Source organism: Stegodyphus dumicola, chromosome 11 (genome assembly GCF_044657685.1).
Source record: "Stegodyphus dumicola isolate Sdum_Otavi_A_Nest chromosome 11, ASM4465768v1".
Lineage (NCBI taxonomy): Eukaryota > Metazoa > Arthropoda > Arachnida > Araneae > Eresidae > Stegodyphus > Stegodyphus dumicola.
The window spans coordinates 81,578,670-81,604,334 of record NC_140778.1 but is presented as its reverse complement, the minus strand read 5'-3'; the positions used below and the strand labels follow the sequence as shown (position 1 = coordinate 81,604,334).

Here is a 25,665-nt window from a genome sequence, read left to right as displayed (position 1 = left end):
TACTTTACTTCTGTAAATTTATATTTTTCTAATTATATCAACGTTTTTAGGCGTATGTTCTAGTACACATGTGTTATTTCTGGTAGAGACAAGGCTGCTGTGCTATGTATAATTTCTTTTTTAATTATGTTGTGTCAGCCCATCGTAGAATAAACGGGCTTTGCATAATTATATTACCTGATCTGTTTCAGAATAAAACATTTTTTTATGGACCTGTATAAATTTGATGTTATAATACAAGCTAACACAGCTTATTCTTAAAATTTTTGATGCCATTAGCTATACACTATAACTACTGGAACATCCTGCAACAATTCCGGTAGCAATTCTTGCAGAAAAATATAACATAAGCCATTTGTACGTGCAGGTAAGAGGTATGGGCCTATGAGATAGTCGTTAACAATACCCGCCCACACATTCACGGAGAAGCGGGTTTGGAATGCATGTGGACGTGTATCGTGTGGATTATGAGTTGCTCACACGTGCATGTTGAGGCTATTGAAGATGCCGTCCTGTGAAAAAGTTGCCTCGTCCGTGAATAGCACATCCGATCGGAAATCCGCCTGCGCCGCACACTGCTGCAAGAATCAATGACAGAAATGAACTCGAAGAGGGTAATCTGTTTCTTGCAAGGCTTGGACTCTCTGCAAATGGTATGGATGCAAATCATTTTCATGCAATACTCTTCAAGCGGTTGAATGACTCAGCTGCAGACAACGTGCAATAGCTCTTGTACTTGTCTGAGGTGATTCATGCACAATGTTCAAGATGGATTCTTCAATGCGAGGTTGTCGTGCTCTTCTTCCACTCCTAGTGTCAGAGGTGGCTTCAAATGACCCGTTTTCACACAGAGACCGATGCAACCTCTCGAACATTGTGTGCTTCGGCATCCGCCTGTATGGAAACCGTTCCTGGTACAACCGTAGCGCTGCTCTGCCGTTCCCATTAGCGGCACCATACATGAGATGCATGTCAGCTTTTTCCCTGTACGTAAACTCACACATCACGCTCGACATCAGAGTTGCGAATGATCTCTGATGCATCGTATCGTGGTTTGTCCGGCTCACTACCACCCTCTACAGCTGCATTACCAGCCAATCACAACTGTAGTTCCTATTACTGTTAGTGTTTCCTTTTTTGAACATTTATTGTGAATACTGTATTGCTGCAAAGAAGCACTTTGCGTTGATTTTGTACATAAACACATTTTCCTCTTGTGTCGTTTTCTTTTCGTTCCTGCCTTAACTCATCATTTTAGACCCTACGTTCCTATACAAAAAATGCATGTTTTAGTACGCTTCACCACCCCTCCAAGTTTGTCCCAGGGTGTATATATGAAGATAGCAAATGCTACCAGCAGGACTGATCGAAAGGGTTCTGTTAGCATTCAAAACAGAAGAAACAGTTTCATTTATCTTAACCCATGTATTTTAACACATTAATGGTTGTACCCTTAATTTATTTTTATCATTTAACAATCAATTATATATTGCAGATTATGTACGCTGCGCAAAAAAAGGGGGGAGACAGTTCTATATCTCCCGACTACTACATGTACTGGGACGATTGACAAAATTCAAATTGCGTTTTTCATGTCTCAAAAGCGTGACTTAGGATATATATTAGATATTTATATAGCACTGTTCTAACATAGGTATTTTGACACAAAATCGGACTTTTTCTGAATTTTGAGATGAAAATCAACCGGTTCATTAGTTATTAAAATTAAAGAAATTTTTTTATACAGTAAGTGCTAGACTATCTGGCATTTAACTAACCAGAAGTTTCAAAAAATCAGATAATTTTAGAATCATACAAACTTCTTTTAGCAGAAAAATTTCTATTTTCCAATTTTATCCAAAATCTAATCGTCATTATATGAATGCAGAAAATAGAATTTTTTGGAAGTTTGATGTATGAGTTATTGTGAAAAAGAAAAAAGGTTACATATAGACAGACAGATATGATTGTAAAAATGTGTTGTGGGGACTCTAATTTGTGCTTATTCCACAGAATACTAATTGTCAGATTTTTAAACCTAAAACATTACCTCCCTCACCTATGTACCACCACCAAATGTTGGTGAGAGATAAAAATACTATTAACATTTGTGATTTGCTTTCAACAAAACACCATGTAGTAGAGTATTTTAAAAATTCAGGGAATCTGTCATCAAAAAAGGTTTGTATTAGTTCAGTATATGCAGTTTCATTTAAAAATGAATAAAGAGTGGTGATGGAATGTAAAAAATTATTAAAAGCGATTTGAATTTTTTGCATATTGAATCTCTAAAACTAAATAAAAAATTATCTCTTCCTTCAAACTTCTTCTGGCACAAGTTTGGACTTCAAACCACTTCTGGCACTCTTTCTGTTTCTTTATCAAACTTCTTCTGGCACAAATGAAAAAACAGAAAGAGCTTTCTTAATTTTCAATGAAGCCGGTATTTGTGGTATTTTCTTTGAGCCCAGTTTAAATGCACCCCGAAATTACTATTTTTAACTCGATAAAAGTAACAGGGAATTAAATAATAGCAATAAGCATTTTGGGCAAATTTTACTCCTTGAATAAAATGACGAGAGCTTTTGTTTTATTAAATTTTCAACAATCAGTTCAAAGGCTCTTAATCCACTGAGTGCATATTTAGTTTTATATGCAGAGAAACTTACTGCGATAGGGAAACGTGAATGCCTGATTTATTTCAATGTAATTAGTCAGATCTTTACATCGGAAAGATCCCCACCAATTTTCATGGTCGACAGAATTTTATTATTGGATAAGATGTGTTAATTTTATATGTTTAAGGAATTGAATGAAATGCATTTTTTAAAAATCTTTCATAATTTTAAATGTAGGCTTTGGATATTTATCTTAATTACACATATGGTGACTGTTTTTATATTTTTAGATTGGAAATTCCTTCTTCCACTCATTTGGCTTTCTCACCAAGAATTGCACTTTTTGCATGCTCAACAATTTGGAATTTTAAAGTACTGGTCATTCAGCATTTCTTGAACTTTCTCAATAGTTGAGCTTTTAGTATAATAAAAATTTAAAGTAGTAATTAATGATATAATATATTCAAGTAATTAATGATATAATATAGTAGCCTCTATATTATATCATTAATTACTTGAAGTTCTTCTGTGCTTTTATATCAGAGTTGTATGTGTGTGAAACAATTCGTTTCTAATAATATGTTGATGATGAAAAGGAAATGCATAAATTTTCATACAAAGTGTAAAATCAATCCTCATTAGTGGTGTAACAATTTAACTGCGTGTATTTCCACCAGATTTACCAAAGGTTAAGAATAACGTACATAATCAGCTAAAAGAAAAAGAAAATTAGAACATTCATCTTTTGAGACATGGACTTGCACAGGGTATTAAAAAAAAAGAAAATACTTAAGTCCAAGGACAATGCATTTGTATACAGTCAAAAGTCTTTAATCCGGACTCGTCGGGACTTTGGCGATTCCGGATTATGGATCATCAGTTTAAATCTGGTAGGATGGCATGCAGAAATTATAAAATTAAAAATATTAAACCATAATTAATGAAATAAAGAGCAATTATGTTCTAAAGCATATAAAAATTTACAAAAAAAAGCTTAATATTTATTTGTTTACTTTATTAAGCATTTCCTTCAACCCGCGCATGCGTAAAACATACATTACGCATAGTCGAAATTAGAAAATTGCAACCAGATAACTATTTGATGTGTATTCGTGATATTTATAATGACGAAGAATTTGATTTAAATCATATCAAAGACGGAGTACATTGAGCTGAAATACTACATGTAATAAGGGATTATAAGCCGAATAAAATAAAAACATCTGCCCTGAAGATAAGGATAGTGCTGACAGATCAACTTCCAGTTGATTGCGCGCCGCGACGTCCCCCCCCCGCAGAGCAGCATGAAATTGATAAACAGATTTCGGAATGGTTAGAGAAACAAAGGATATGCCTTCATCCATTTTTTGCAGCAGTTCCACTTTTTGTTTGATGGAGATCGAAACATGATTCCGCTTTCTAGATCCTTTGGCAGCTCCAGAATTGGAAATTCTTTTTGACACAATCGAAAGTTCAAGCTAACTTTTATAAAATTGCTCTAACAGTCTGCAAAAAATAATAAGCGGGATCCAACTAGAAGATTCAGGAACAACGCAATCTGCAACATTAACTGAAATAGATCATTTTAGCTTAGCTTATACCGTCTATTATACGTTAAACGAGCATGCGTAAACGTATTATGTGCATGAGTAAAGGTATTACGCGCATGGATAAATGAATATGCGCATGCGTCAATGCATAACGCGGAAAGTTTGTAGCTTTGAGGTCCGGATTATGGACGTCCAGATTAAAGACTTTTGACTGTATATAGCAACCCTTCAACTAGGTTAAGATAGAGGTCATTCCAAATGTTGATCTGATGTGGCCGAGGCTAATCAGTAGCAGAGTGTGCATATTCCCTATGACATTTTATTAGAAAGCTGCATTTTGTTTCTTGACTGCATTGTGTGGCGACTCTGTAAACTTGTGTTGTACTCGCCAACCGCGCGCCGTTATCACTAACTGTAACCGAAGGTGATTTCGGCGACACACAGTCACGTTTCCTTCGCACCTATGCTTGATTTTTCGCCATCGGTGCAGAAAGACTTAGCGGGTGCAAAACAAGACATCTGTCTACTTTAAGACACAATAACACGCCGAATAAATACTAATTCAGAAGTCAAACAACAAAAATCAGCGTTATACCTACAAAATTTTCCCAGGACTAGTTTCGATGGTTTTACCGAACCACCATCTTCAGCTGCAAAACCGCAAATGAACAAGATAGGAAATAATGATTAGATAAGATAAGAAAGCCTGGACAAGAATAAGCAAGTGGCGCCATCTGTTGGCGAAACCAGAACTAAAACATAATTTCTCTAAAAGCCGAAGGCAAATTTGGATTGGAATTAGGATCGTTAACTAGAACAGAAAGATTTTTATGAATGTGAAATGCCTCTACAAAATCCAGTTCTCCAATGGAAGATGTTTCTTGAATAATTTTGGCAGCAGAAAAATTGAAAGTGTGATTTTCGGACCAACAATGTTGAGCAACAGCAGACCTCTGTGTTTCCTTTTTTCTAACATATGCCTCATGTTCTTTGACGCGAAATTTTAAGGCTCTCTTAGTTTTGCCAATGTAAATTAAACCACACTGGCAAGGAATCCTATAAATACCCCAGGAATTCATATCCGGAATGGGGTCCTTGAGTATAGAAGTTGGAATTTTATTGATGGGAGAGTAAACAACCCGAAAGTTAAATTTCTGCAAAATATGTGCAACTTTATAGCTAATTGATGGAAAGAAGGGAATGACAACAGAATTTTTATAATCTCCTAAAATAAGAGTGTGGCTTTTAGTGTGTTGAGATGAGAATTTTTTAACTGCTTGATTAATAATGTTGGGTGAAAAGCCCCTGTCAATAGCTATTGCTTTTAAATAATTTAGTTCTTCATCAAGGGCTAGTTTGGAGGAGCAAACTTGAAGAGCACGGAAAACATAGGAATAAAATGAAGCTAACTTTTGTTTAGTCGGATGACATGATTTAAAGTGTGGTGGAAGGCAAACCGATGAAGGTTTACGGTAAACTGTAGTACTGAAGTTGGATGTGTTACGTGTGACCAGAATGTCGAGAAACGGAAGAGAATTGCAAGTCTCAAGTTCAAAAGTGAACTGAATATCAGGATCAATAGAATTCATTGTTGAAAAAACTTTATTTAAATCATCTTTATTACCTTCAAACAGGGTAAAAGTATCGTCTACGTAGCGGAACCATGCCGGGAAGTTTAAAGTTTCAAACAATTCTGATTCATAATAATGCATGTAGATATCAGCCAGGATGGGACTGAGGGGACTTCCCATGGCTAAACATGTCATCCGACTAAACAAAAGTTAGCTTCATTTTATTCCTATGTTTTCCGTGCTCTTCAAGTTTGCTCCTCCAAACTAGCCCTTGATGAAGAACTAAATTATTTAAAAGCAATAGCTATTGACAGGGGCTTTTCACCCAACATTATTAATCAAGTAGTTAAAAAATTCTCATCTCAACACACTAAAAGCTACACTCTTATTTTAGGAGATTATAAAAATTCTGTTGTCATTCCCTTCTTTCCATCAATTAGCTATAAAGTTGCACATATTTTGCAGAAATTTAACTTTCGGGTTGTTTTTTCTCCCATCAATAAAATTCCAACTTCTATACTCAAGGACCCCATTCCGGATATGAATTCCTGGGGTATTTATAGGATTCCTTGCCAGTGTGGTTTAATTTACATTGGCCAAACTAAGACAGCCTTAAAATTTCGCGTCAAAGAACATGAGGCGTATGTTAGAAAAAAGGAAACACAGAGGTCTTCTGTTGCTCAACATTGTTGGTCCGAAAATCACACTTTCAATTTTTCTGCTGCCAAAATTATTCAAAAACATCTTCCATTGGAGAACTGGATTTTCTAGAGGCATTTCACATTCATAAAAATCTTTCTGTTCTAGTTAACGATCCTAATTCCAATCCAAATTTGCCTTCGGCTTTTAGAGAAATTATGTTTTAGTTCTGGTTTCGCCAACAGATGGCGCCACTTGCTTGTTTTTGTCCATGATTTCTTATCTTATCTAATCATTATTTCCTATCTTGTTCATTTGCGGTTTTGCAGCTGAAGATGATGGTTCGGTAAAACCATCGAAACGAGTCCTGTGAAAATTTTGTAGGTATAATGCTGATTTTTGTTGTTTGACTTCTGAATTAGTATTTATTCGGCGTGTTATTGTGTCTTAATTAGACATATGTATTCATATGTGTATGACAAATGAGATTCTCATATGTATTATGGCATATGAGACAGATGAGTATTGCCATATGTATATGACAAAGATCAGTTTCTTACAGTTGTTTATAGACCAGAAGACTGGCCTGACAAGTAGTTAAAGCCACAAACACTTGTAATTTTTCCTGAGGTTATTCTGGTAGCTGGAAGAAACTGCTTGCATGCATTTCTGTAGATTTTATCTTGTGTAGTGATGTATCAGCTAGTTTTTCTTAGAAAAATCTTCACAAAGCCATTCTGCTTGATAAACAAATAACAGTATATTTTGTCATACTAAAAAAAAAAAAAAATCAGCCTAATCAGTTCTTTCCTTTCGGGCCCAGAAGTAAAAGCTGGGATCATAGTGTTTCCTACATACAATATGAATATGAGACAGTTTCTTTTAGAAATTCCTCCACGAAGGCATCCCTTCATTTAAGCAGATAGCTGTAATGTAATTTGCTATATTCCAACAAATAAAACAAACAATTTAATGACTTCTGTTTCTACAGCATCTAGTCCCTCCCAATAGTTAGAATTTGCTGAGTATTTTTTTCATGATGCATTCAACAGTGTCTCTAGTTTCCTTACAAAGGCCATTTCAAAAATAGACATTGCGCATAGTACCTTTCAGCAATTCGCAGAAAACCATTGAATTCTGAGATTTTTAGCACATTTTATGCATTAGTCTGAATGAAGCAGGTGGATAGATAATTTATTGTGACAAATTATATAAAAGATATGCCTTTATGAGAAATTTTTTAAAGACAGTTAGCCTAAATTTCTCTAGGAATAAATGCAGCTTTTTTGAAGTTAAGTAATTTGTATTTTTATGGGAAAGCCATGAAAACCATGTGTTTCCAATCTATTTATCTACTGGTTATTGAATCTGGAACAAACTAATAGCATTCCATGGCTTCAGACGACATTCGACCCATGATGAGCCTTTTTTTCTAATACAGTAAAACATGGGTAATTTTTATTAATGGGTAATGATAAATGACGAACTTTCAGGAAATTTATGAAAATTAATACATGAATGTGTACAGTTGGTTGAATACAAAATGAAGAGCAAAATATTAATGTAATTTATTGTTGTATACCATATACAAAATGTTATAGCTATTTCACAATAAAAAGGAATGGAAAAATTTATTTGAATAAACATTTTAATTTTAAAAATGCATAAGCCAGGCTATTTTCCATATAAACGTTCATAGTATTGAGCAACTAATTGAACTGAGAGACAAGAGTTCATATCTACTTTGTAACATACTTCTGTCACCAGTCTATTGATTGAACAATAAGCAAGTGACAGTCAAAATCATCCATTATCAGTCAATGATGTGTGCTAATTTAAGTTCGTATTTATATGAAGTGACACCTGCTTGATTTTTACTCGCTATAAATACTCTTTCATGTGAAATTAAATATCAAATTACGGAAGTTTATGAAGTTGACCTGTTAAAAAATCGAAATTGAGACAGTGACATGAAAAGTTCTTGGGTGAAAGAGATGACATGCATTTCTAAGGGGAACTCGCTCGTATACACGTTACACATGGGGAAAAAAACAAAAACACCCATGCAGCCAGCCAGCCTTGCCTTTAATATAAGGTTAGGTACTTTTAATATAAAAAGATTTTACTAAACTAACAGTCTCTATCTTTTTCTTTTAAATATTTTATTCCTAAATGGATACTGCTTTTTGGATTTTTTTCATGTATTCATGAATAAATATTTTTATGCTTCACTTTTGCATGCTTGGATACTGAGCTGCCATTTTTCGAAGTTAATTAACTAAACCATAATTTTTTATCTTTAGGTATCTGACATATAAAATTCTAGTAAATTTAAAAAAAAAACCCTCAACTTTTATAATTACAAGAAATGCATAGTGAACTTTGCGAGAATCTGTGGTATATCTAATCTAATATTATTATAGATTTGTTTAATGGATAGAGTCATGAACAGGTTTAAGAAATAATTATGTCTATGCTTCTCATAGTATATAAAAAAGATAAAAATCTATTAATCAGACCTTAATATAGAAAATGCATAATTTTTGTAAACACACCAAAGGTTCTTCACTAGTTGTTAAACAAATAAAATCTGTTCATAATTTTAATTCAAAATTCAGAAAGAAAATGAAATTTCGTGTGGTTTCTGCATATATGCGATTCATGCATATTAATGATTCTAACTAAAACTTAAGAAAATCCTCCATTAAGAATAATAATTATGAACTTTATCTCTTAAAAGAATCTCAAAGATAAATTTTACTATTTTATTACAACAGTGTTACTTTATAACAGCTGCACATTTAAATAACCCCATGTTCTCAACAATTTTAGTACAGAAATTATCTTTAAAGTAAGAACCCCGAAATTAATCTCTAAGAATTGGTAATTCAATCCAGGTTAGACTATTGGCGCACAATTTGTCTTCATAATTTTTCCTATGTGCACAGTGAATATGAATGTTACATAATCTTTCACGAAGGAAAGATTCCTCTTAAGCAGATAGCCTTCGTGCGCTTTGCCATAAATTGACTAACAAATACAGCTTCATAAAATAAGTAATTAGGGAAATATGAATAAAATAGCCATCAGTAAATTTTTTAATATATTTTCAATTTTAGGTTAAGTACATTTCTGAAAATATTGAATGAACTGAAATATTGTAATGAAGGTTCATTGTGTTCTCGATGAAATTAAATAATGCATAATTTTTAATGTAATACTATATTGAATGCTTTAAATGCTTTAATTAATGCATTTATTTGCAAGAAATATTTTAATTGTAGTAATTAGCTTTATAAAATTGAATTTTGATTCTTGTTTTTAATGAAAAATCAAAATCCTTAAATAAGTATAGAAACAGACATCTATGTATAAATATTTACAGCACTAGAGAAAAGTACTCAAAGAAACTCTGTTTCACATTAAATTTACTGGGAGTTAATAAACAATAACTAAATTTTGACAAAACAAATAAATTTACATTAATTGATGTAATAAATAAACAGAATATCAGAATGAAATGAGTAACAATGCAAAATTTACGAAAATATGCGTATCAATACATGTAAATTATAAAAATAATGAACAGTCAACGAGAAATATATACACTGCATGGATTACAAAAGAGGGAAAAGAAGAAGATGCATGAAATATGCTTTAGTTTCTTCCTTTATTTACCTTTAGTATTACAGCTTTTCAGTTATACAATGAATATTTAAACAATGTCTGGAAAGAATTAAAAAACTCTAATTATCTGAGGCAAAACTGTTAGTATTGTGACAAGTAATATAAAATTATATAATCAAATTAATAAATCTGAATCAAGATAAGACAAAATATAATAAGAGAATAGATAGAATTACAGGAAAATTAGTTTATTTGAAATATGAAAACAGCCTACAGTATAGCATCACATTAAAACATTAGAAGTGTACTTTGGATTGTAAGAAGTTATTAATATAAATTAGAATATAGAGGAAAGGATGAAATGATAGGACTGGAATTTTAGAAAATTTGTTATTCAGTGACAGATTACATTCCTTTGATAAGATGGACAGAAAATTATTTTTAAGAAAGATCTTAATTGTTCAAAATGTTTTCTAAATCTGGAACACTGCACCACCAGGTAAGGCTTGAGACTGTATATCCCAGAATGAAAATAGTAATTAAAATATAACTGAAATAATAATACAGTAATTTTATTGTAATTCAATAAATGCACAAAATTGTGAGATAATTACTTCAAAGTATATCAAATTTAGAACTACAGTATACAAACGTTTGGAATACAAAAGATCCCAAGCGTGAAAAATGTGAATGAAAAGAGTACCAGCTATACAAAATTCTTCGCTGAACCTAGATGTATACAGACATTTTATAATGAAAAAATGATTTTTAAAACATTCTGATAGAAAAATATGAAACTCTTTGATGAGATCTAATGAAAATATCAACAGAATCAACTTGAAGATGTTTATAAGTTTTTGCAAAATAGTACGCTTTCTATGAAAAATTAAAGAATATTTCTTAATTTCTTGTAGAGTTTTATTCGTACATGTGGTATATAAATATTGTTAAGAATTACTTCGATTTTCTATTCCTTTTCATTCATTACATCAGTTAATAAGAAATAACTGTTTTGCTAATAACCGAAATATGAAATATACTGTGACCCGAAATGTTGTTCGATGCCGTTTACTTACTTTTTCTTACTGTTATTTATTTCACTTAGAGTGCAAGTAGATGCGTAGCAATACAATAACAACAGTATTCAAATTATAATAATTTAATTCAATATAAGTCACAGAGTAATATCACATGTAAATTTTCTGTCAAACATTGTGAATTATATGTAATAGGGAATGTTTACAAACTAAGAACAATATCTGTGAATTTAAAAATATTCTGCCTAAAAAACACTGAAGATGTATAGTTTTCCTATATCCTTAAAGTTCAAGTGCATACCATATAACAACGATAGCAAATTTTTACCGATAACTGCTGTGCTTGTTTACGATATTATTAACCTATTGTAATTGGCAAGCAGTGATAAATCAAAGAGTAGGGCAACCACTGTTAGAACTATATTAATCCTGCTCGTATGCCATTGGTCAACAAAAATAATGTAACGATGACGTAGGTACACTTCCGGTGATGACGTACAACACACTTCCGGGTTCCGATTTGCAGAATTGTAGCTCGTTCCCAAAAATTAATGTCTTTAAGAAGCAAATTTTAGCTAGGTTTCAAAAAAATAATAAATGAATGAATTCCTACATAGTAATGTGTATGCCCTTATTTTGAGACTTAAATAGAAAAGACATATATCATCGCAGAGATGTACATAATATTTTAACTAAAGTAACATTAAATATTACCGTTCCCAAAAAATTCATGTATATTTCAGAAAAACAGTAATAAACAAAATCATAACTTCATACACAGTGTGAGAGCATTTCAGCAAAAATAGGTCGCCGCTTTTTCGGATGGCCTAGAGTCTTCTTTTTCCATCGATAGAAAAACTTGTGTCAACGATAGGGGAATGGCCGGTTTATCGATTACGAGTTTCAAAGTCCGTCTCGTCCGTATATTAAAGAACCTTGGTCTCGTGTATGAACCTTTGTGTTTAGAGGCAAAATGAATTTTGCGAAATCTTGGAGCGAATTTAAAGAAATACTTCGCAGACACGAAGTAGAAACTGTAACAAAATATGTTTACTACTATGGAAAGTCATTCGATAAAGAGAGTAAGTAATTTTTGAAGATGTAATGAGTAAATAAAAATCCTCTAGAATGTAAATGCTTTCTTTGGTTGTTTAGTTGATATTTGGCCATTTTGTTCCAAAGAACTTATCAACACTAATTTGTATTAATTTTATTGCGTACGATCTAGTTGATGTTGCGAGATTCGGTCCAAGTTGAAAAAAGGGTTTTTAGACGTTCATATTCATTAATTTTGTTGCATAACGTGTAATAGCGTTATGTTTGATTTTTATTTGGTTTCATTGTCAGGTATTGCATGTTTTTTTTTTTTTTTAAATAGCTGATGCTTCACGGAACATTCCGTACTATATTAAACATTAAACAAGATATACCGTGTTAGATTTGAAAATTTTTATTGTTGTTTCTTGAGAAACTCGACAATTGTCTCGATGACTACTATATTTTTCATCCTATTTTAGTGTATGAATGCAGTCTGTTGATTTGAAATATAATCATTTAATAGTCTATAAAGAAAATCCATTCTTTAGTTTTATCATTAACAACATGTTTCAAAATAACCTTATAATAAACACTACCAATTCAAAAAATATTCTGTTTTATTTTCAGGTAATAGTTCACCATAAAATTATAATGCATTGAAATATCAGGAAGTTATAATAATAAAGATATTGAATTTTAGAAAACAGGAAAGTTTTCTGAAATGTATATATATTTCTTTAGTGATGTGATATATATATTTCTTTAGTCAATGAATGCTACTTATCTTGTGTGTAAAATCACATTACTGTCTATTTTGACTCTTAGCACCAATGGACTAGCAGATAAGATAGCTGAATACTGGATGTTTGATCAAGGTACAAATACTGTTGAATGGATTAGCTGCATGGGAATTTTCCTGTTCTCCTTATATATAAGTGAATACAAGACAGTTTCCCATTAGACCTTCTCAAAGGCATCCCTTTTGCATAAGGCAGCTAGCTCATTCTATACTTTACCTAGCATATATAATTTTAATATGAGACAAAATGACATAATTTTTTTACATAATAGTTTAATGCTTTTAATATCTCTCTATGTTTGCAGTAGGTGCTGCTTAATGTGATTACATTTGCCCATTTTTGATAATATAAGATGATGAGAAAAGTATCTTTTAAAATAGGAATTGAATTAACTATAAATATAACTAGCCACTTTCTTAACATTTTAATTAGGAAAAATAAAAGTTTGTTTATCAATTGTTTACAGTCTTCATTGCAAAAGTTCATTTGAGTAGTCCATAATGTTTCTGAAATTTATTGGACCAATTCTATACCTATAATCTTAATACTTGGAGGGCATCCTTGTTTAAAGAGATTTTGCCAATGTAAAATCTGAAATTGGGCAAAAACGCAAGTGTATTTTGGCAAAGATGTTTTCAGGAATTTTTACCTCCCTTTTGAAGAAGAGGGAACTGTGCTGAAGCCCTTCCAAATCAATAGCTATTGAAAATTTGTATGAAATTAAGTTTTTTTTTTTAATTTTATTGTTTTGCGCTTTTTTCTAAATGCTTAATTAAAATCATTTTCGTTCTTCAGTTTAAGAAATTTATTGTATAATATTTTGATTATATTAACCAAATTGAGCAAATAAAATTACAGCAAATGATGCATTTTTTATGTTTCCATATATGAAAGAGCAGAACTTAGAAATTCAATAGCAATATACACGACATCAGCTGCAATACATTAAGCAGTGTCTACAGTATGTAGTATATATAGAGACAGTTAAATGTATAATATGTTTATAGAGATCTGTAATTTCTTTCTTTTAAAAATCAAAGTATAATGTTAAATGTATAATATGTTTATAGAGATCTGTAATTTCTTTCTTTTAAAAATCAAAGCTTATCAGATTGTGATCTAAATCAAAATTTTCTTTCCAGTTGAACTAACTCCAGATTTACGATTAAACTGGTTAGATGATATTCCCTATTTCCACTTTGGGCGAAAAACCTACGTTTGCCATCAAGGAAAAGATCTGAATAAATGTCAAAACGAAAATTATGCTAAAGAAAAAAATGAAAAGGTAAAATAACATTGTTATATTTAAAAATTTATACAAAAATATCACCTCTTGGATTATATATATATGTGTGTGGTTTTTTTTTTTTTTTTTTGGTTGATCTTTACATTATGGTAACTTGGCAATTTTTTGGCGAAAATTTGGTGATGAACTCTCCTACAGCAACCCTCTATTTTTTTTCCCCGCCGCCATTTTGCCTTCACAAAGTAAAGACATGTTTCTTTTCTTTTTATCTACTGAACACTTCTTCCAACAATCTACTAGCCGGATTACACTTATGCTAGAAATTTTATCAAACAAAACTGCTTAATCATGACAAATATTCACTGCAAAATTGGGAAAAAGTGCACAATACCATACTCCTTACGCGTTTTTCAAAATAACACATACACATAAACCATGTACACGCCGACTTTTTACTTAAAAAAACATCCCAGAATTGCACAAAAATGGCATTGTGCACACTCTTCACTATATCCATGTACACTGCTTTTTTCTCATAAATTAGAAAAATTTCACGAAAATACATGACAATTTTCTCAATCTTTAAACCCGGTAAAAAGAACATATATGAAATTACCTGATCGCGAAAAAGTATTTACCCTTTCCAAATATAAACATTTCCACATATAAATAAATAAAATATCCAAAAACTTTTACCTCTAAATCATCTATTACATTACACACGTCACCAACGTGTACTTAGTATCAAATATTTAAATTATTTCCATGCATGTTTACTTCAACTTAAACGTATACCAAATTCCTACAAACATAAAATTCACAAAATAACTATCATTTAATTAAAATATCACTAAACCATGTACACGTCGACTTATTTTTACTTAAAAAAAATCCCAGAATTGCACAAAAATGGCATTGCACACACTCTTCACCATATCCATGTACACTGCTTTTTTCTCATAAATTAGAAAAATTTCACGAAAATGCATGACAATTTTCTGAATCTTTAAACCCGTTAAAAAGAACATATATGAAATTACCTAATAACGAAAAAGTATATACCCTTTCCAAATATGAACATTTCCACGTATAAAATAGATAAAATATCCAAAAACTTTTACCTCTAAATTATTTGTTATATTATACACGTCACCAACGAATTCATACCGCAAACATTCCAAATACTTATTTGATCAAATATTTTAATTATTTCCATGCACGATTACTTCAACTAAAACGTATACCAAATTCCTAAAAACATAAAATTCACAAAATAACTATCATTTAATTAAAATATAATTAAATTCAAAAACACTACTTAAAATATAAATGAGCACATACATTAAATTAATACATACATAAATACCCATTTCGAATTCACTTTAGTTACGGCCATGGGATCCAAGAATTCACGAACACTGTTTCACACAACACAGAATAAAGCCAAATACAAAATTTCCAGATTTTTTTCCGATTTCCCCCTTTTTCCGATTAAAGAACCGTAATTCGTCTATTAATATCACATGACATATCCCATGATCTCTCATTTCCCTCACACAAAATAATGCGTAATCGGAACTGAGTACTGCTCACATTATTACCAAAGTCTCAGGTAGTAACTTTTATCGCTTCCAAAATGTCGCCAAACTACCAGTTACCATATTGTAAAGATCAACTTTTTTTTTTCTTTTAGTGTCAAACTGATCATGCTTTTGGTAAAGCATATTCCAAGAACCAGACAACTAAAAAAGTTAATTGTCCAGTGTAATTAATGTTACCCGAATGTACAGGATGCCTCAGTTCAAGGTAGAAGTTTATTTAACTTTTTGTTCTAAGATGGTCTTAGTAATTTTAGAGAATTTTTTTTTTAAGGAAAAAATATAATTCTGTCACGTATGAGCAAGATGTATTGAAGGTATTCTATGATAAATTATACATACTTTTTGACATAAAAACAAAAGGTATTTTTAGAGTCACAATGTAAAAAAGAGAAATGATTTTTTGTGTCTCTTTATTCAACATATTTTTCTAAATAGTTTTTTTTTTTTTTTTTTTTTGGGGGGGGCCAAAAGAGGGTTTTTAACAGTAATATTTTCCTAAATAAATAATTCAGTAATTGACATGCAAATAAAATGATGTTTTCAGGCCAGAAATAAAGGCTTTTTATGCTAATTATATTCTAACCAATTTGCTACAAATAGAAATAAGTTGTTCAAAGTGAAGTTTTATTGGTTATGTTTCTTTGAAGAAGTAATTTGATCTATTGTTATAAAAATGGAAGATCCTTTTTACAGCTTTTTTTAAAGGAAAGAAATGACTCCTTTTTTTTTTTTTTTTTTTTTGAATAATTTGCTATGAACAGAAAATTTTTAAAATTGAACCTTTATCAATAATTAGTTTTAGATGACTGTGCTGGAATTTCTAAATTTTACTGTGATAAATATGTTTAAATTACAGGTAGTGCCAACCTGAAAAAGAAAGATTATGATATCTCGGAAAATTAAGGAAAAACTAGCCAATAAAGATAGTATTGCTGGTGAAGAAGTTTTCATGTTTAATTTACCTAATAGCCAAGATCATCAAAATCATCTAATGGGTAACATGGCTGCAGTAATAGAACCTATAGATGCTAGAGTGCGGCATTTCATAGCTTCTAAAGTTAAGAATGGAAAATGCAATGCCACTGTAATTGCAGAGCTATTAGAAGTATACGTTTCAACTGAATTGGGAGAAACTGATAAAACGTGCAGACGATTTTATCCAGAAATGGAGGCAATAAGGAAAATAATAAGCCAAGCAAAATCCGATATTAGAACTAGTAAAATTGACCAGGAAAATACAGAAATGTTAATAAATAGCTGGGATACTTCCAAGTGTTCTGTTTTTTTTAGACCATGTACTGAAAATACATATGATGGTACTGAGCCAAATGACTTTACAGATTCAAAACTAAATCTGCTATTTGTATATCAAAGTGAAGAAATGAAAAATTTATATGTCTTATATGGTTCTAATCTTGTTCTTCTCGACGCGACCTATCGAACCTGTAAGTATGCTCTCCCACTTTATTTTTTAGTTGTCAAAAGAAATGTGAACTATCAAATAGTGAGCATAATTATAACACAAAATGACACAGCCAAAGCATTAGAAGAAGCTCTTATAATTATTAAAAATTGGTCGCCTCTCGTTAGACCAAAATATGGGATGGTTGATTTTGCAATGGAAGAAATTACAAATTTGGAAAATGTCTTTACAGGAATTAAGGTTTTTATATGTAGCTTCCATCGAGAGCAGGCATGGTCAAGATGGGCTTCTAAGAAAAAGAATGCAGTGGTTCCCAAAGAAGAGCTTTTGTGTAAATTACGTGCCATAGCAAATGCTCCAACTCAAGATGAAATGGTTGCAGCAATAGAGGTATTAAAATCATGGAACCAATATGAAGCTGTGAAAGATTATTTTGAATTAACATAGTTCAAGGAAATTGAGAGATGGGCTTTGGCTTACAAACCAAATGACTTATTCATAAACTCGAACAATGGTGTTGAACGCTTAAATGAGAAACTAAAATATAGATATCTTCAGGGATATAAAAACTGTATGCTGTCTGAAATAATTAAGATCTTGGTTGAGAAATTTCTGCCAGAAAGATATAGAATTTACGTCAGAAAAAATCTGAGTATGCTTTCGCAGGCCAGATTATACAATGAACATGTACCAAATTATTTAATCAATAAGCCAAAATGGTTAATTGATCACATAAAAACAAAATTAAGAGCTGCTGAAGTTTATGTGGGTAGTATAAAAAAAATTTCACATGGCTTCTTTAAAGTTTCTTCTCAAACTAAGCATGATGCAGTTTATTCTGTCATGTTTGATGAACAGAAACAACTATGTCAATGCACATGCTTAGATTTCAGAAGAAACCGACTGCTGTGCAAGCATATTGTGTTTGCTGGCATGAAGTTTCCAGCCTGGAGTTTGGAATGTACTGCAGAATGGCTATTTTCAACACCTATTTTCAAAGTTGATGAAGATTTAGTCTCAAGAAGTATATCAGGCACCAGAAAACGAAAATATTCATCAACTGAAACTCCTTCAGGTGGAACATCAGATAATTTACCCACCATATCTGAAGAAGCAACGTTGAGTAAAAAAAGAAATTTGATCAATGAGTGCGATGCAAATTACAGATCAATTCGGTCACTCCTTTGGAATTTAGATAGCGAAAATTTACACAATGTAGCCAACTCTTTGAAGGAGATTTTCGAGTGCTTCAAAAACAGTTATGCGAGATGAAAATACTGGTCTACCGCTTCAAATTGAAAAAAAAAAAAATAAATAAATAAATAAACTAAAAAAAAGTAAAAGAATTGTCAAGAAGTATGGTCAACTAAACCTCCATCGCCGTAGAAATACCAGAGTTGGAATAAAGGTGGATATACATAAAGAAACCATTTCAGTAGATGGCCAGTAATTAAAATTAGTATAAAACCTAAAGCAGGCTACAAAGAGCCTTTGGCAAAGGTGACACCCGCACCTATGAGTGGATAATAGAGTAATCTTGGGGACCTGCATGCCATGGATACACTAATACTTATTTTCAAATAAAATAATAAATTTCATACTTTTAGGATAATCTTAAATACTGAATATTATCATACTTGAAATACTTTAGTATGTGCATTTATTTTCGGATTCTTCAGAATTTATAGTGAAAAAACTGCTACAACTATATACTATCAAATACCAGATTTCAGACAATTAAAATTGACGATAATTCAAAGTATAACATATAAGTTTTGTACAATTCAATAAACATAATACATGTTATTATTTAGTAATATTTATTTCCTGAACAACTTTACAAACACTTATTTGAGAGTCATATAACTTATTTCTATTCAATAATGCTGCAGCTGCATTGATTGTCACGATCAAGACATATGAGCAATATAGTATTTAATGCACTCAAAACTGAATCTGGTAAAGACTTACGGCATATTGGTTACCAAATGCATCTAAAGCAAACCAGTATGCAGGGTTAGTTTTACAGGTTCACTTGTTTTCAAATTAGCAACTCTGTAAAAGTTTTACTCTTGGTTGTACTGACACTGCCTGTTCTTTCTCATATCTAATTGTAGTTATTTGGTTGTAATATGCAGTAAAGGTAAGAACACTGGTGTAATATGCTGTAATTTTTATGTTAGATAGCCCAGTTACATGACTACAACATTTTTCCACTACTTTTTTTACACTGTAAACTCGGTTTAGAAAGTTATTTTCCATGATTTTGGGGTGTTGTATAATACATCATATGGAATAACTACAGTTAAATGTATTCATTCAAAAGAGGATATATTGTCTTGCTGAATCCTTTCCTGTACTTATTGTTTGATTTAATATTTCCAATGTGTGGTGGATTGACCATCATGGAATCATAGCATCCACTAGATCTTTCAATATAACTCCATTCAGATATTCACATTTATATTATTGTAAATTAACGTAGAAGACAGATTGATAGATTTTCTCAGTTCATAGTGCCAAAGTGTTTTTTAATAATGCTAAAATACAATTTAAAAAAAAAGATTACTCATGTTATTATGTAGAATTAATGTTAAAATTCCATACAAGAAACAAGTATCGATTAATTGTGTTATATAGAATTAAAGAATAAACAGTCAGGTAGAAATTTATAAATGTATAAAACACAACAAAAGCCAGGGCTGCATTTATTCATCCAGTTCATTGAAAAAGTTGTGGCTTTCCTAGACCCCTACCCCTTGTCGAACATGTAGGTTGTTTCGAATGTTGTCATGAGTAACTAACATAAAATATAATTTTTTCCCCAAATTAGTATGTTATAATTTTTGAATAAAAGAAGAGTGAGATAAGTGGTTATTCTAGCCGAAATAAAGTGTGCGTCGAGTTCCAGTAAAGACCCAAAAATGTCATCTGGGAAAGCTGAGAAAGGGGAAACGAGCTAGCTTTAACCTGAGTCTAGAGATGCATATAATACATACATACAATACAGATAAGTGTGAGTAAACTGGTGCACTTAAATTATGTATAAGTCACAAATGTACATTACAGGTAAAGCATGTCAATTTAAATAATATGTGTATTAAGTATGGCCATAGGCCATTTACAATTATTTGGGTCATTCACATTATAATCGTAAACCCTTATAACAGGGTTGTCTTCAAATCTTTAAATTCAGAAAAACTTCTAAAATCGTAATTTTTTCTATAGAAGAATTTCTATCCTCAGAAAAATAAATGTTAAAGAATTGAAATATAAAATTTGTGCATTTTATGCAGAAAGTAAAAAGAAATTCATTATTTCATTATAAATTTAATCATAAACAAAAATCTGCTTAATATTTTTTAACAATAATAAGAGAATTGCAAAGATTATTTCAAGTATTTCATTTTGATGTCCAGTGATATTAAAAATTGTTTTAAATTTTGACTTACAGATGCCCTAGAGGAGTTGCATGGTATCTAAAATTTCTGTGAAACACAGTTTGAAAACCTTCAGACTACTCGAAAACTTCAGATTATGTGAAAAAAGAAATGTAGATGTAAAGAGCAGTGATTAAAAAGTTTTAATGACCAAAATATTTTCATTCCATCAGATTATTTGTGTATTTTGAAGAAGACACAATCAGATAAGATCACAAATAGAGGATAAGTTTTTTTCTTTTTCTTTTTTTTTTTGGGGGGGGGGGAATTATTGCATATACCATACATTTTAACATATAGAATATTCTTGGATTGTCTACTGAAAAAAGTACATAATATATGTAAATTTTAATATATAAGAAGTAATGCAAATATTTCAATAAATGAATGGATAAAAAATGGCCTTCTTAAACAACCTCATGTTTAAATTACTTAGAGGAATTTATGCGAACATGTTTCTGTTGGCATTAATTAAACATTAACAAATGTAGATGAACACAAATTGCATAATGTATTTTAATTGAATATATGTTTTGGAATGAAAAATGTAAACAGCCTTAATATACTTAATAACTCGGATTTGTAATGCATATATTTTTATTTCCAATGGCAGACAAAAGTATTTATACAGACACACTATCAAATAAACACACACAAACAAATATATCACACACTAAATAAACAGAGAATAAGGAAGCCTATTTACTACTGCTTGAACATACTCTAGGCTTCTAGTAACAGCCACAGAGATCCTGTACAAAGAGAGCCATGCATTTTGCAGATGGTGGAGGTTCGTATCTTGGGCTTTTATCACAAAGGACGAATACAGAATTTTTTAATCAAAAAGTTTTGCTGAATAATGACGAGTTAAAATACAAGTTATTATGGTGGAATTAGCCTTTGGGTATCGGAAATGAATATGTAGTTGAAGAACGAAGGTTTGCTTTAAATTACAGATTTCTAATACATTAATTTAATTATGTGTTTTAAAAATATCATTTTAATATAATATTTTTCTAATACATTTATTTTATTATCCAAAATTATTTTCTAATTAACAGAAAGATACAGCATAACTTTCAGTGATCCATTGTCAAAAAAAGGCTTCTTCTGGACAGCTTAATAATAGTACAAGGAAATAAAGCTTATTTTATGCATGCCTTGTGATATAATGAATTTCTGAATGAGATATGAATTTCTGAAGTATTTTAAAAACTGTAAAAATATGTACATATACCATAGAAATGATTTTTAACACTAAATAAAATGCAATACGTGCCCATAGTAAGATCAACTTATGAAAGCTTTTTTACCAAACTGGAAATCATTGCATAAGGAGGAAAATTTCCAAAAGCCATTTTTTAATTTTTATAATATGACTAATGATAATGTATTGCTTTTTGATCAATAACATGGGTTGTTTGAACTAATAAAGAAAAACAGCTGAATGCACATATTAGTAACCTTAAATTGCATCAGTATTACAGCGAGTTAATTCTAAATTACAAAACACTTCTGTAAGACAGTCAGACACAGCTGCTACAAAAAATTTTCTATGGAAGTGGTTGTCTTAGGTGATATTTGATGTCAATGTTATTAAATTACCACTTTTGTTATCATCATAGTGTGATATGCATCTCTCTGTGTATACATTTTGAATCTGAAATAATGCATTCAGCATAGCATATATACTTTAGGGATAATTGGGTGTAAAGAAAAGTCAATAAATACAAATTTATTCGCATACAAAAATAATTGTATGGTTAAAATGTACACAAAATGATGAAAATACATAGTTTTTTTATTATTAATTACCAGATATAAACAGCGCATAAATCTTAACACTAAGCAGGATTATAATTTAAAAAGAAATCAATAGCAAACAAAAATCCACAAAATATTAGTTCACTTGAAGCACTACACATCTTAATATCTGCTGCAAGAATGAAAAAGAAACATGTGCCTACATGAGAAGCAACAGAAAGAAATTGGAGAGTATGGTTAAATAATAAAAACCAAATCCTTAATATCATCTACTGACAGAAAGAGAACAAAATGCAAATAAGAAGCAAATTTCTTAAAAGCTAACAATAAAGAAGAGATTAAAATTAGGATGAACTGTCATATTTTTATTGACATAAAACATCAGATGCCACTTGAAATCAAATGTTAAGTGAAGTGGTGCCCCCACCCCAGTATAATTTTTCGATGTAGAGAAATGAAAATCGTAGACAAAACAAAATTTATAAATTTCTTTCCTCCAGACATAAGTTTGTGCTGTTTAGTACAAAATTTAAGACACGCATCTCAGCTGTTCGGAGCAAAATTTTAACGCTGTCTTTGCTTGATCATTGTATATGAAACAACACAGTCAGAGAATATTATAGATATTCAAAGAAGGATTCAGTTGGTATTTCTCTAAGATTATATTACATATATAAGAAAGTGCTTGTGTGGTATAGTATTATAATGTTTATAATAACACATTATACTATATTTAATTTTTTTACTAAATCAACCCAAGTTTTAAGGCCCGTTTATTCGTATATATATGCACACACAATTAAGTACACAATATATTAAAATAGATATATCACCTAAAAAAGATATATCCCTATGAACAAAACAAAAATTATGGGTCATTCAAATAAATAAAAATTCAGTGATTCTTTTGCTGTGTTCTACCCTACGTAATTATTACTTTAAATCGTACATATACAATCAGTAGTCTAATATATATTTTACAATCAGGCATTATTACTACTTAGTCAACAATACAGACACATCTAAATTTTCATTATTGTTTACACTCATTACATGCACAATTGCGCTTTTTTATTTTAACAACAGAAATGAACTAAACATATCTATACTCTTGATCATTGTATCAGCAATATGAGCAAGTTTCTGTGCATTATACAGATTTATTCGCATTGCGCCCAGTCTCGTATACCGCAAAAAAAATAAATAAATAAAATAAAATATGAAGGTGAAGGCCCTTCCGTTCCGCAAAATTTTCCACAATTCCGCCTAAAACGTAAACAAAGTATCGAGACTTCGTCATCGATTACAAAGTGCAAAGCTATCAGCTAGTCGTCATCGATGGGGAAAGGAGACTCTTGGCCATCCGAAAAAGCGGCGACCAAACACGCCGGGACCTGCAGAAATTCCAGCCAATCAGAAAGCGTCGTTGTGCTCGCTGTTTTCGGCACAATTCTTTTTACCAAATGCAAAATTGTACTTTTTGATGTTATGATATGCTTCGTAGCAGTTCTGAGACAAAAGTAGTTCATTTTGTTTTTGTTATGATTTTGTAATACTCTGATACAAGGTTGCCATGCGAAACAAAATCTTAGCAAAACGCATGGTTACCATGCCAGACAAAATATCACCAAGTTTGGCACACTTGAGCTTAAATATTTAATTTATTATGGATTAAGAATATGCAACGGCCACCAAGATGGTGGTTAGGGGAGCCGACATCCATACCGAAGGCAATTTTCTTCCGCAAAGCACACGTTGGCGCTTCGGCACAAAAAACCCTTTGACGACGTTGCTGTTTTACTCGCCAAGCTCATCGACGGTTGATCGACATGGTTTATATTGTATCGTAGACGTTCTTTGCATCGACTATGAACGCCGTAAGGTTAGCACAGAAAACATAAAAGGAAAAGCAGCACAAAAAGCCTAACGGAAGTAAAATAATTATGGTAGTGTAGTGCCCCTTCGATTAGTGACATTTGTTTTTCAGTTTTGGTGATGAAACCTCACTTCTGGTTACCATAATCGTTTTAACTTTGTTTTAGCTTCCTGATTTTATTTAAATGAAAATAGATTGATGTGTACATGGACAAATTTAAGGCAGTGCGCAATGCCTAGTTTGTGCAATTCTAGGTTTTTTTTCTTTTTTTAAGTGAAAACAGATCGATGTATACATCCTTGGATTATGAAGGCTACAATCTTTGGGGTCTAGTCTGGACACCGGTCGAGATCGATATCGGAACACCAGTCGGGATACTCTTTCCACTCGACAGCAGAAGGGAGAGCGAGTTTGGCCCCTTCAAATTCCGTCGGCGGAAAATGAAGTGGAAATCCCCTTGCGGAAGTGACGTTTATTGCATAGCAACCAGTCTATCTCACCTCTACATTGCTCCAGGCTCAGGGGAAGGGGGTAGTTTGTTGTCAAAGGGGCTGTTTCGCATGTGCTTATTACTGAGGATGGCGGTAGGGAAAAAAAATAGAATTCGAGTAAATGGTGAAATTTTTCGAAAAAATACGCTGCTGGATTTAGAAAAGAGTATGGAAAAAAGAAATGGAGAACGTTAATGGATATTTGGATAAGGTTCGGAGAACAGCCTTAACGCCAAAACGGGGAGAAACAGCTTATTATGGTAGACCACGTTATGTTTGTCTTCCGATGACGTACTTCTTCTACGAGGACAGGGAGATACTTTTTCCCTGCTAAGGGATTATCCGTAGCAGGAGATCGGGATACGTATTCGGAAATTATTATTATTATTATTATTTTTTATTTATTTTATTTATTTATTTATTTAATTATTTTTTTTTAGCTATTTGCTTATCAAGCAAAGAGTATTAAATTAGAAATAGCACATAATTGAATAAAATATAAAATATTGATAATATATGTAAAAACGAGTGTCGTGCACCTGTAAATATTTATTTAATGCTTTATTTTCTGTTTTCATTTATTTAATGCTTTATTTTCTGTTTTCATTTGCTTTTTATGCTTCTCTGTACTCACCGATATTCAAACATGGTTTATTCTATAGCTTTTTAGTATTTATTTTATCTGTATTGATTGCAAGTAATCTATAAACATTTTCTTGTACATATATACACTTTCTTGCAATGTGGGCCTTTCATATCGTAGTGCAATAAAATAAGTCAATGTGTGCTTTCATATCATATTCATAGTTATGTACAGTAATCTGAATTCAGAGGAACTTTAAATTTGCCTATAGAGTGGCAGTTTTACTTCACAGTTGCTAGAAATATCTGGCTTAAACAGACCTAAGTTCTCAGACTAAACATATTTGCAGTATATTTGTTCT

General features: G+C 31.4%; 1 long non-coding RNA gene across 2 annotated transcripts; it reads left to right on the top strand.

The window, feature by feature from the left end:
• The first annotated feature begins 11,853 nt into the window (after positions 1 to 11,853).
• On the top strand, positions 11,854 to 20,746 carry LOC146994168 (uncharacterized). Of its 2 annotated transcripts, none has more exons than XR_015044044.1 (3): positions 11,854 to 12,124; positions 14,023 to 14,165; positions 16,584 to 20,746. It is a non-coding gene; the product is annotated as an uncharacterized LOC146994168 (long non-coding RNA). The 2 variants fall into 2 exon arrangements; XR_015044045.1 differs by having other exon boundaries at positions 11,906 to 12,124; positions 20,605 to 20,746.
• Positions 20,747 to 25,665: the final 4,919 nt, after the last annotated feature.